Raw genomic sequence first — 11070 nt, forward strand, 5'->3', positions numbered from 1 at the left:
CAGATCATCAGACTTCTCTCTTCCTCCCTTTACGACCGTACACAAAAAATCCGGGTCAATTGGGGGGGGGGGGGGCGATGCGTTGTGGATGATGATGATGTGTCGGAGGGACCTATTCACTGAATGTCTTGATGGTAGGGTTGAGTTTGGCGTTGGCTCCCTGCTGGATACCCCTAACGATGTTTGTGTAGAGGGCGGTGTTGATCTGAGTGGTGGTGGTTGCCAGGGTGGATTTGTTGCTACTGCGATGCTTTTGGTAGCTGGCTACGTGGGCATTGTTGTGGTCTGGGTTGCGTTGTTGGTTTTCTTTGAGGCTGTAGTCTTTTGAGCTGTCTTTGAAGCTCTCTTCTGGGGGGGGGGGGGGTGTTCCCGGTGACTGGTTTGTGTGGGGCGGGTTTCACAGTAGCTGGCTTCGCAGTGGTTGGCTTTGTTGATGGTGATGAGAAACTTGTGCCAGAGGCTCCATGTTCACTACGGGTCTTGCGGAGTTGGCGGTTGTACATCGGACATCCTCTGTAGCTGGCGATGTGCGGTCCATTGCAGTTGGCACACTTTGCCACTTCTCGGGAGTAAGGCAAGGCTGAGCGGGTGTTGACTACCGAGCCGAAGACAAGTCTCTTAAGGTACAGGTGGCTGCTCTGTAGCCAAAAGCTTGACAGTTGTGGCATTGGGTTGGTTCGAAGGTGTGGTGGATTCGCTGGACTTCGAACCGACGGTTGCCGATTTAGATTCCGTTGGTTTTCGGACTTCATGCGTTGGTTGTTTAAGGTAACAGCAACTTTTCGGATCGGAATTTGCGTACCTTTTACACGGAAACGGCGGACGTTGATGACTTTCGTTGACTGGCGGCTGATCCCGAGGATGATGGTGGTAGTTGAAAGGCCTTTGGGTACGTTTATGATGAGAGTTTCCATGTTGACTTGTTGGGTTCCAAAAGAGGAATGAAATACAAAGGTCGGTTTAAAGTCGCCTTTTATATAACATTTATGTTAAGATCTCCCATACAACAAACTTATTTCCACACAATGTAGTAAGGTTGCCGACGATCTCGCTATGGCATACAAGTTAAATAATATCCCTATTTATCAGTGCACTACAAAGATTCTCTAACACCCTAAGTTCCTGGTGTAGTAAATGGAGAGTGAAAACTAATCCGAATAAATCTAAGCTTGTAATATTTATGTACCCTTGTTCTAATGACTCGGCCGAGGACTAGTACGTGGCATTAATCTTTTCACGACCAACATTAGCCCCAGCAAATAAGCTGTTTACATAGGAATCACCCTAGATAATGAGCTAAATTTTAAGAAACATATTAACGTCACTACCGGTAAAGCATGCAGGATCTTAAAGTTACAAGCCTAAGCAATCTAAATTGTCTTCGCCTACAAACTTTATTAAAAATTGATAACTCAAAAATTAAACCTATTTTTACTTACGGCAGTATATGCCACCTTAGTGTGGTAATAAGTCTCATAATTTCTCAATTAAACACTATTGATAATAAAGCCCTCAGAAACTGTCTTAACATCCCAGTTACATTGCTACCAAAAAGCTCCTAGAAGCAGCAAACCCAGTGTTTAAATAACACTCGCCTCTTTGATCCCCTAATCCAAGACCTCTTGCCTATATATTGAATTCATAAAACCTACACCAATTTAAAACAAAAGTTCCGTGGATAAATTATATTTTCTAAACTGGGAGGAGGCGTCAGCCCTGGCAGAGGGAAGGGGGCCCTTTGCTTAGGAACCCGGTGGCTAGAGGGCTTGTGAGTCAAACCCCAGAAGAAGTTCTCTTCTGGGGAACATCCCAGTCACCCGAAACTACTTCTCCTTTTTTATTTTTTATAATAATAATAATAATAATAATAATAATAATAATAATAATAATAATAATAATAAGAAGAAGAAGAAGAAGAAGAAGAAGAAGAAGAAGAAGAAGAAGAATAATGATAATGATAATAATAATGATAATGATAATGATAATAATAATAATAATAAGAAGAAGAATAAGAATAATGATAATGATAATAATAATAATGATAATAATAATAATAATAATAATAATAATAATAATAATAATAATAATACTACTACTAATAATAATAATAATAATAATAATAATAATAATAATAATAATTTTTTTTTTTTTTTCTCCTGTTTATTTCTTCGATAGTATATATACAAAAACATACAATGTCAAATGTAATTTTGTTGTTATGCTATAATTAATCGAGAATGAAGCTGTTTTTAAGTCATCATATAAATAGCGTTTCTTACAGTACTGTTGAACTTTTACAGCAAACTTAAACTTATAAAAGAATGTTTCCGTGTCTAGTTGTACATTCCTTCTTGAGCAATCAGAAATATAAATCTTCATATGTAAAATTAGAAAATTATATGGACTGTATTCCTGATATAGAAAACCAAAGAAAATATCTTCTTTCGAAAAGAAAAACTGCTTGTTCAATAGTCGTCTCTCAATATCTAAAATAAAATAGGAGACCAGGCTACAATCCCAAAAGAGGTGTTCAATAGTCTCCTCATGTAGTTTACAAAAAGAACAATTTGGCGAGTCTACCATATTCATTTTAAAAAGCAATTTCTTAGTAGGGATAATTCTATGCAAAAATTTGAACTGAAAATATTGCAAACGTGCTTCAGTAATACTCTTGTATGGCATCCTAAACAACATCGCCCACTGCTCAGAATCAAAAGAATAAACAGTGTTCCACTTATTAAGTGAGGTGGGCAAAGAGGTTACCCCTTTTAGAAAAACCGGATAAAGTATGTGGGAAACGGAATAATTACCCATAATTTTCTCAAGTAAGAGTTCACTGACAGTAGGGTTATTATCGGTATCCTGTAAGCCGATTTTCCAATGACGAGGAATCGCTTTAATTAAACCCCAGTAGTGAATAAACGAAAAATTACCAATATTGTAGGTCCTAACAAAAGTATGGAAATCAAGAGGTCTATTATTAACATCAAAAAAGTCGGCAATTTTCATAATCCCCTTTTTGAACAGAATATCATAAAAAATGGTCTTACTGTTAATTTTTACACTGGAATTATTCCAGATATACTCATTTCCAAAATTATTATTAGGTGGGGCATAAGATACTTCACACCAAGCATCCAAAACTTGGCGGAGAAAAATATTCTTAATAAAACTAATATCCGTTTTTGAACAATTACACTGGAAGAAGAATTTATTTCCATATGGCTTCAAAACCGTAGTGAAAAATATTTTCCAAGGGCTCTCATTAACAGAAAAATAACGGCGAACCCAAGTACACTTTAAGGATTTCATAAAACTATCAATGTGTGTAACCCTTAGTCCTCCTTCATCAATATTATTAATCATAGTACTCCTCTTAACCTTGTCAGGGCGCCCACACCAAATGAAATCGAAGATTATTCTTTCCACATCCTTAACAAAACTGGAGGGAGGGTTAGGTAAGACAAGGAATAGAAACACAAGTTGCGAAAGGGCAAGAGACTTAACTATGGTATTCCGGCCAATTGGGGTCATATCCCTGACAGACCACGAGCGTAGGCATGATTTTAGTCGGGATAACTTTGGAGTATAGTTAAGCTCAAACAAATCATTTCTATTGTTCGTAAAGAAAATGCCCAAATAGCTAACTGGTCCACTGCTAACGGCAATACCACTGAATGAAGTAAAAGGCCAATCACGAGCAAAAGAGCCAAGAGGAAAAAGAACAGACTTATTATAATTGATAACCAACCCAGAGGCTTCCTTCAAGTCACTTAAAATTTGCAAAGTTTTCTGCAATGAACCTCTAGAGCTATCTAAAACGAAAACAGTATCATCAGCATACTGTAAAAGTTTGTAATTATAGTTTCCTACACAAAGGCCCCCTATTTCCTTATTATACAAAACACTAAGTGATAAGAGTTCTGCACATAAAATAAACAAATAAGGACTCAAGGGGCAACCCTGCCTAACTCCTCTACCAATACGGAAGTAACCTGTTGAGTAGCCGTTATTGATTACGCAAGCCATACTATTATTGTAATAATAATAATGATAATAATAATAATAATAATAATGATAATAATAATAATAATAATAATAATAATACTACTACTACTACTACTACTAATAATAATAATAATAATAATAATAATAATAATAATAACAAGAATAACAAGAATAACAAGAATAATAATAATAATAGTAATAATAATTTATTTTATAAAGCGTAAAATCCACAAAAGTGCTCTAAAATGCTATGTAACAGTAAATAAAAAATTATATGACACAAAATATGTAGTAAAAATGCAGAATAAAATACAATATATATGAGTATGAAAAATAAAAAGCATGCACGTTTGAGTTTATTGGAGTATTGCACATGCATAGAATTTAATGCACAGTTTAAATATTGCAGTAATGCTGTCTCAAAAGGAAGGTTTTCAGCTTTGACTTGAATGTTGTAAGACTAGAAACAGTTCTGAGTCCAACTGGCAGCTCATTCCAGAGGCGTGGCCGAGCCACGCAAGAAGCTCTATTCCCATAGCTGTTTATCTTGGTGATCGGCACCCTTTATAAGCGTAAGAAGTTCTCTTCTGGGGAACATCCCATTCACCCGGAACTATTTCTCTTTTTTATTTTTATAAGCGTAAGCTGGGTCCATTCTGGCAGGGTGGGTTTGCCATGTCTGGAGCATCTTCCCTATATGAAGCTTCATAAATGCGTGTGTTGCTTGTTTTCCTCTCCATTATCGATTTACCAAACTTCTATTGTCCGTTTCTAATTAACCTGCACTAGCCACGGCTTGCACGTCTCGATCAGGAGTTAATTAACCTGCACTAGCCACGGCTTGCACGTCTCGATCAGGAGTTAATTAACCTGCACTAGCCACGGCTTGCACGTCTCGATCAGGAGTTAATTAACCTGCACTAGCCACGGCTTGCACGTCTCGATCAGGAGTTAATTAACCTGCACTAGCCACGGCTTGCACGTCTCGATCAGGAGTTAAGTAACCTGCACTAGCCACGGCTTGCACGTCTCGATCAGGAGTTAATTAACCTGCACTAGCCACGGCTTGCACGTCTCGATCAGGAGTTAATTAACCTGCACTAGCCACGGCTTGCACGTCTCGATCAGGAGTTAATTAACCTGCACTAGCCACGGCTTGCACGTCTCGATCAGGAGTTTTCAGTCTGACCATTGGAATAGAGTGGTTTCTCACTGAAGACGCGAATACCCATAACATAGCAAAAGTAACACACCTGTGTTTAAGTCTGATGAGAAGAACGTTTTCACTAATTATAGACCAGTTTCATTGCTAGCGCAGTTATCCAAAGTACGTGAAAAGTTGTTTGAAAAAAAATCTTGCCAAGCACCACCTCCTTTTTGAGAGTCAGTATGGTTTCAGTTCTGGACGATATACATCTTAGGCATTATTAGAATTACTGGAAAACACGTTACTGAATGATACAAAAAAATGAACTATTGGATTCTTCATTGATCTGAAAAAAGCTGTTGGCGTAATTGACAATTGTTTATAACTTAAGAAGTTTGACCATTATGGAATTCGGGGAATTGTTCATAACTGGTTAGCTATTTGTCCAACAGAAAGCAATATGTCCAAATCAGCGATTTTAAGTCAGGGTTTCTGGTGTACCTCAAGCGTCCGATACTTGAGCCCAAATTATTTATAAACGTCACATGCAAATTATTAATTGTTGTAATTATTGCCGATGATACTAATATTTTTGCTCCCACAAGGACATCGAAGTACTACGTACAATTATATGCAAAAAAAAAAAAAAAAAAATAATAATGATGATTCGTAGTAAAGTTATCCCTCAATGTTAGCAAAAAAAGTTGCACTCTAAATCCAATCGCCGTTTTAATGCTGATCCGGACGTTACTATATATAAAGGAAGTCAATATGGAAAAAGTTGATGTGAGGAAGTGTACTTATAGATCATAAACTGAACTGGAAAGAACACATTAAGAATTTTTCAAACAAACTTTCTAAAAGTATCGGAATTTTACATAAAGCCAGCCATGTTTTAAATATATATTTTTATATATAATATATTTACTACTGTGTTAACTATTGTGCTGAATTTATAGTAAAATACTTATAAGTCTATCTTTCTCCGTTATTTTTTAAGCAGAAGAAGGTCACCCGTATAATATGTAATGTATACATTCAAGCTCATACGTCTGAACCTTTTCTTAAGTCCAATCTATTAAGATTATCTCAAATTATTATCAATGCAAAATGTATTTCTTGTAATCAAACGGTAGTGAGCAAAAATTCGCTGACGATTCCTTCTTAGCATAATCATTAATTTCTCACTTTTCGTTAAAGGTGACACTAAAGAAAACAGCGCTAATTTTGTACTTCACATATACACATATCAGGGGCGTATCCAGGATTTTCTAACCCGGGGGCGCGAATTACTATCTAAGCGGAGCGCCACCATCAGTTGGCGCGGAGCGTACAAGAAAATTTCTGGTTTTGATACCCCCTAGATCACCGGTAATGGCACTTCTCGGGCTTGAAAATGACCAACCAGATGTACACTTTTGCCTGAGAACCAAGTAATTCCCAATAGTTTTTTTTCCATCCATAACCTTTTTGAAGATTGTCACCAGTCACACATCATGTTCGACCTCATTGCATGTCCTGTGGATCATTGCTTTTGTAGGTGATTCTACGTCACGGCCCACAATATCCGAAAGCCCCACTTTTCAAGGTTTAAAGCCCATTATTTGTTCAGAATTTGAAAATTCACATTTCTCGTGAAGAAAATCACTTCAAAACATATACATAATGTTGCACAAAATTCAATCTATGGACAACCAATATAGAAAAACCTCCTTCAACCCCTAACAGACAGGTCAAAATTGCTACGAGTAGAGGGAAGTATGATGAAGAATGTTGGTCAGGAAATTTTCGAAAATTCAGACACAGTTAATTTATTGGTGTACAAATATTACCTCTTATAACGGCTATTATAAAACTTCGTTGAAGGAAATGAAAAATACCAGATATTTCCGGTATCAGATATTTCGAAACCGAACACTACACACATAGGCGTAGGAGGCGGGCGCTGCAGCCCCCCCCCCCCCAACCAAACTTTTTCCCCTGAAAATTCGGGCAATATGCTGAGAACTTTTCGGGCACCTACTGAAAGAAAAATAAATAGCAATGATGTAGCTTAAGGAAATGAATAGTTAAATAATTATCTCCTTGGTAATTAAAACTAGTTCTAAGCTTGGCCGAGTAATTCGCCATTACTACTGTAAAAGAGAGTTTTGACATAATTGGACCTGTATGCTTTTTCTCCATCTGCATCAGACATTTCGTTGTTTACATTATCATCCGGCGGTATACTGCGCAACTTTCACGGACCGTACGGCACACGATGCCATGCGATGTAATGACCGATGCTTGCTTATATGATATTGACATTAACATGTCTTACCTGCGCTTCGCGCGCGAAAAATTTTGGTTATATTTTTCGGGCAAGTCGTTACAGCCCCCAAATCCAATTGGGCTCCTGCGCCTTTGACTACACACATAGACAGTTTTGAGGTTGTTCATTTTTTAACATGCATTTTCATGCACACTGATATGATGTGACGTCTGCTCTTTGCTTTACAAATTCGAACAGGCGTGTAGCGAGTAATTTGCCGAGGGAGGGGCAAAGCTTATAGGCAAACTATCTAAGCGAAGCGCCACCATGAGTTGGCGCGAAGCGTAGAAGAAAATTTTGGCCGAAAATGCCTCCCAGATCGCTGGAAATGACACTTCCCAGGCCTTGTAAGTTGCATCTAAGCATTGTCTATTTTGAAATTACTAGCGATAACATAAAGAAAATTTGCTCGGGGGTGGGGGGCGGTCGCCCCCTTCCCAAAATGAGTCATGTTCCCCGAGGACTCGGTCGAGTTCAAAACCAGCCACAGTTGGTTCCATTGCACAATTGTTTAAGGCGTTCATACACACACGCGTTAGTATAGACCATATATAGTATATATATATATAGATACATTAGTGAGAGAGGAAAAATGGAAACGTCAAAAATGGAGTTGTAGGTGTAAGGGGTAGGGTGAGGCGCACGTCCCCTCCGTAATCTTCGATCTGTCACTGGCTACCCTGTGTATATAATAGGGATCAACGCTGTAATTATGACTGTTCCTCTTTCTCTTCCCGAGGTCTTGGCGTTTATCTTCTACTTCCTCCTTTTCTCCTTTTTCTCTCTTTCTTCTTTTTCTTTTCCCTTCCTTCCTCGCCTCCTTTTCTTTTTTCCCCCTTGTTTCCCTTTTTTTCTCCTCTTTTTTTCTCTCCTCTTTTCCTTACCCGGGGGCGCACGCCCCCAACGCCCCCCCTGGACAGTAGCGTCACCAGACTTTTCAGTCCGGGGGGCACAGGGGGGCACCAGCATTTGATGGGGGCACTTAGGTGGATACGGATCGCCGTCCTGGGGAGGGGTCTTGGAAAATTTTCGCATACGGAGGATGGGCTAGATGCAAAATGGTGCCACATTTGATGCTAAATTCGATCTGAAGATATCTCCAGAAATTGCTATTTTTGAGGTAATGATTTTAACAACGCGCAGAATTTTGCAGAGGATATGAACCACATGCTGTCGATATTATGCCTAACCGTATCAATAGAACCTACATTTGTTGAATTAATGTGTGCATGACCCCCGACTCCTTTCTTGTCCTTCTCGTCTTCTCCCATTATCTATTAAGATGTAACAGGTTCCAGCATTGTTATTGGCTCCTATCAGGGATCTCACCATGCAATCCGACGGTCAAGCATAAACTTTTTCATTTTTTCGCAGCTCATTTGAAGAAAATACGAATTACTGTGCTTCTTTGTCCTTATGAAAAACCAATTCTGATGATGGGAGTTGAATATAACAAAATATATATATATTTTTTTACCAACCCAAATCTCAAATGGGGGGGCACTCGGTTTTCCAGGGGGCACGTGCCCCCTGTCCCCCCCTTTGGCGACGCCACTGCCCCTGGATACGCGCCTGCATATGAAACAAAGAGAAAAAGAGGGCAATCCATGGACTTGTAGATCTCATCTCCTTAAAAACTTTACTCTTGGCAAGTTTGCTAAAAAGCATGCCATTTGTGCACTCAGTTGGTCTGACCTTGAATGGACTTCGCGACACACCTTTCAGCACAATTTAGGCAAAATTGACCTTTGACCTCGACCCTGAACAACCACATAAGTACTATTTTAAAGTTGTCCATCATTCTCTACATATCTTGTGGTTTAATTATATTTTCCTACTTGATGACAGGCAGAAATGGCTAAAAACTAATTTTTATATGTTTATTGATATCTGACCTTAGACTTCTGACGTTATCAATCAAGCAGGCATATGTTACATGATCAGGCACCTACCCACCAAGTTTAAAATTAATCGGAAGTACGATCTAAGAGGAATTCGCTTTAATGATGTTATTGCAAACAAATGGAATTACTGCACCCCCCCCCCCCAATTTTAATGTATGACACTGCACTTGCGTTATCAGTGAATATCTGCACGTTTAATCCGAATATCAAAGTATAAGGTTTTTACCCCTCCCCCAATTGCTAACATTTCCAGCGAGCTGACGTGGTACTTGTTTTCGTTTGTAGGCCTGCTAGCATATGCCATTTGCACTGGTTGGGAGGGGGGGGGGGGTATACTAATGATTGCAAATTGCTCCCGAGCCTTGTTCGGATGCATCTGTTGTGACAGCAAATTTGGAACTGTACTTAGGATATTTTTAGATGCAGTAATTAGTTCTTCAAAGGCTTCTAAATTGCAACCGTTTCTCTTTCAATTCATTTTTTATTTGTGTCTATCTCCAAATACTGATCGAATAACAGCGCCCCATATTGGAAACAAGGAAAGAATGACACCAAAATGCCAATTATACGAGCTAAATCACGATTTGTTTTTGAACGGTTCTATGTAAAAGAGAGTGATAAAGTACATTGTAGCCTTTATTCTTTGTAGCCTTTAGCCTTCATTCTTCTGTTGGTCTTATGACCATATTTTGGAATCTAATTTAAAACCTAAATATGTTAGTTTTTGGCAAGGATGAGTGATATTCCTACTTCATGTAAGGCAATCGCCACCTGATAAACGGTTGAGGAACATTGTCAATTGATATTCCTCAAATTATCATCATGGTAACTTACATAGAAAACACCTTGCTTCCGCAGTTCACAAAACAATGGTTTCAGTAACTTTGTAAAATACTCTCGGTGCCGAGGCTAATTGGTTTGGGAGGCATGTGTATTGATACAATTTTTACCTCCCCCCCAATTTTGTTTTCGTATAGCCTCAGAATAATAGGCGTCTTTCAAATCGGTTGATTCCATGAGACAATTTGGCTGCATTAACATTGTAACTGATCTTATGGAACCCATTTTGAAGTGGTGATATTGTACGGATTTATTCAATTCCTTTAAGTTGAGAATCATGCGAAGTGAATTATGTCTTTTGTACAAAAACATTGGTGAGATGAATTCTCCTTGAGAATGCAAGGTTTCCTATTACTCCCTTCTTTTGGAGTCTTGTTATCTCTTATTTAAATTAGCCTGAAAGAAATGTAACCTACATGCATCGGGAAGCTTCAAAGAAGACGTATATTAATTCAAGTAGCGCAACTCCAAATCAAGACTGGGGATTCCTTGTGCTTCCCATTAAGATTGGTCGTTAAAATATCAGCAATAGGTCTACAATTTAAACTTGCTTCAAATTCGCCACGTCGCAGTCTATCCATCTTTCCGCAAAAGGTGAGTTAACGAGCGTAATTGTGCACATCCTATATACTACTACTATATCAACACTTTTTTTCACTTTTGGAAATATAAGTTTCCGACTACCTTATTTTGTGATTTTGTTTACAACTAAGCACCTTCCCTATCCATACACATTAAAAATAATGCTCTTTTAAGCCGGAAGGACTATGAAAGATTAAGAATCTACCTATAAAGGTGGGGGTGGGGGGGGGGAGGATGTCACAATCAGACAGCAAATATAACAAATAAACACATGTTAC

The sequence above is a fragment of the Apostichopus japonicus genome, chromosome 18 (assembly GCF_037975245.1).
Source record: "Apostichopus japonicus isolate 1M-3 chromosome 18, ASM3797524v1, whole genome shotgun sequence".
In the NCBI taxonomy this organism is placed as follows: domain Eukaryota; kingdom Metazoa; phylum Echinodermata; class Holothuroidea; order Aspidochirotida; family Stichopodidae; genus Apostichopus; species Apostichopus japonicus.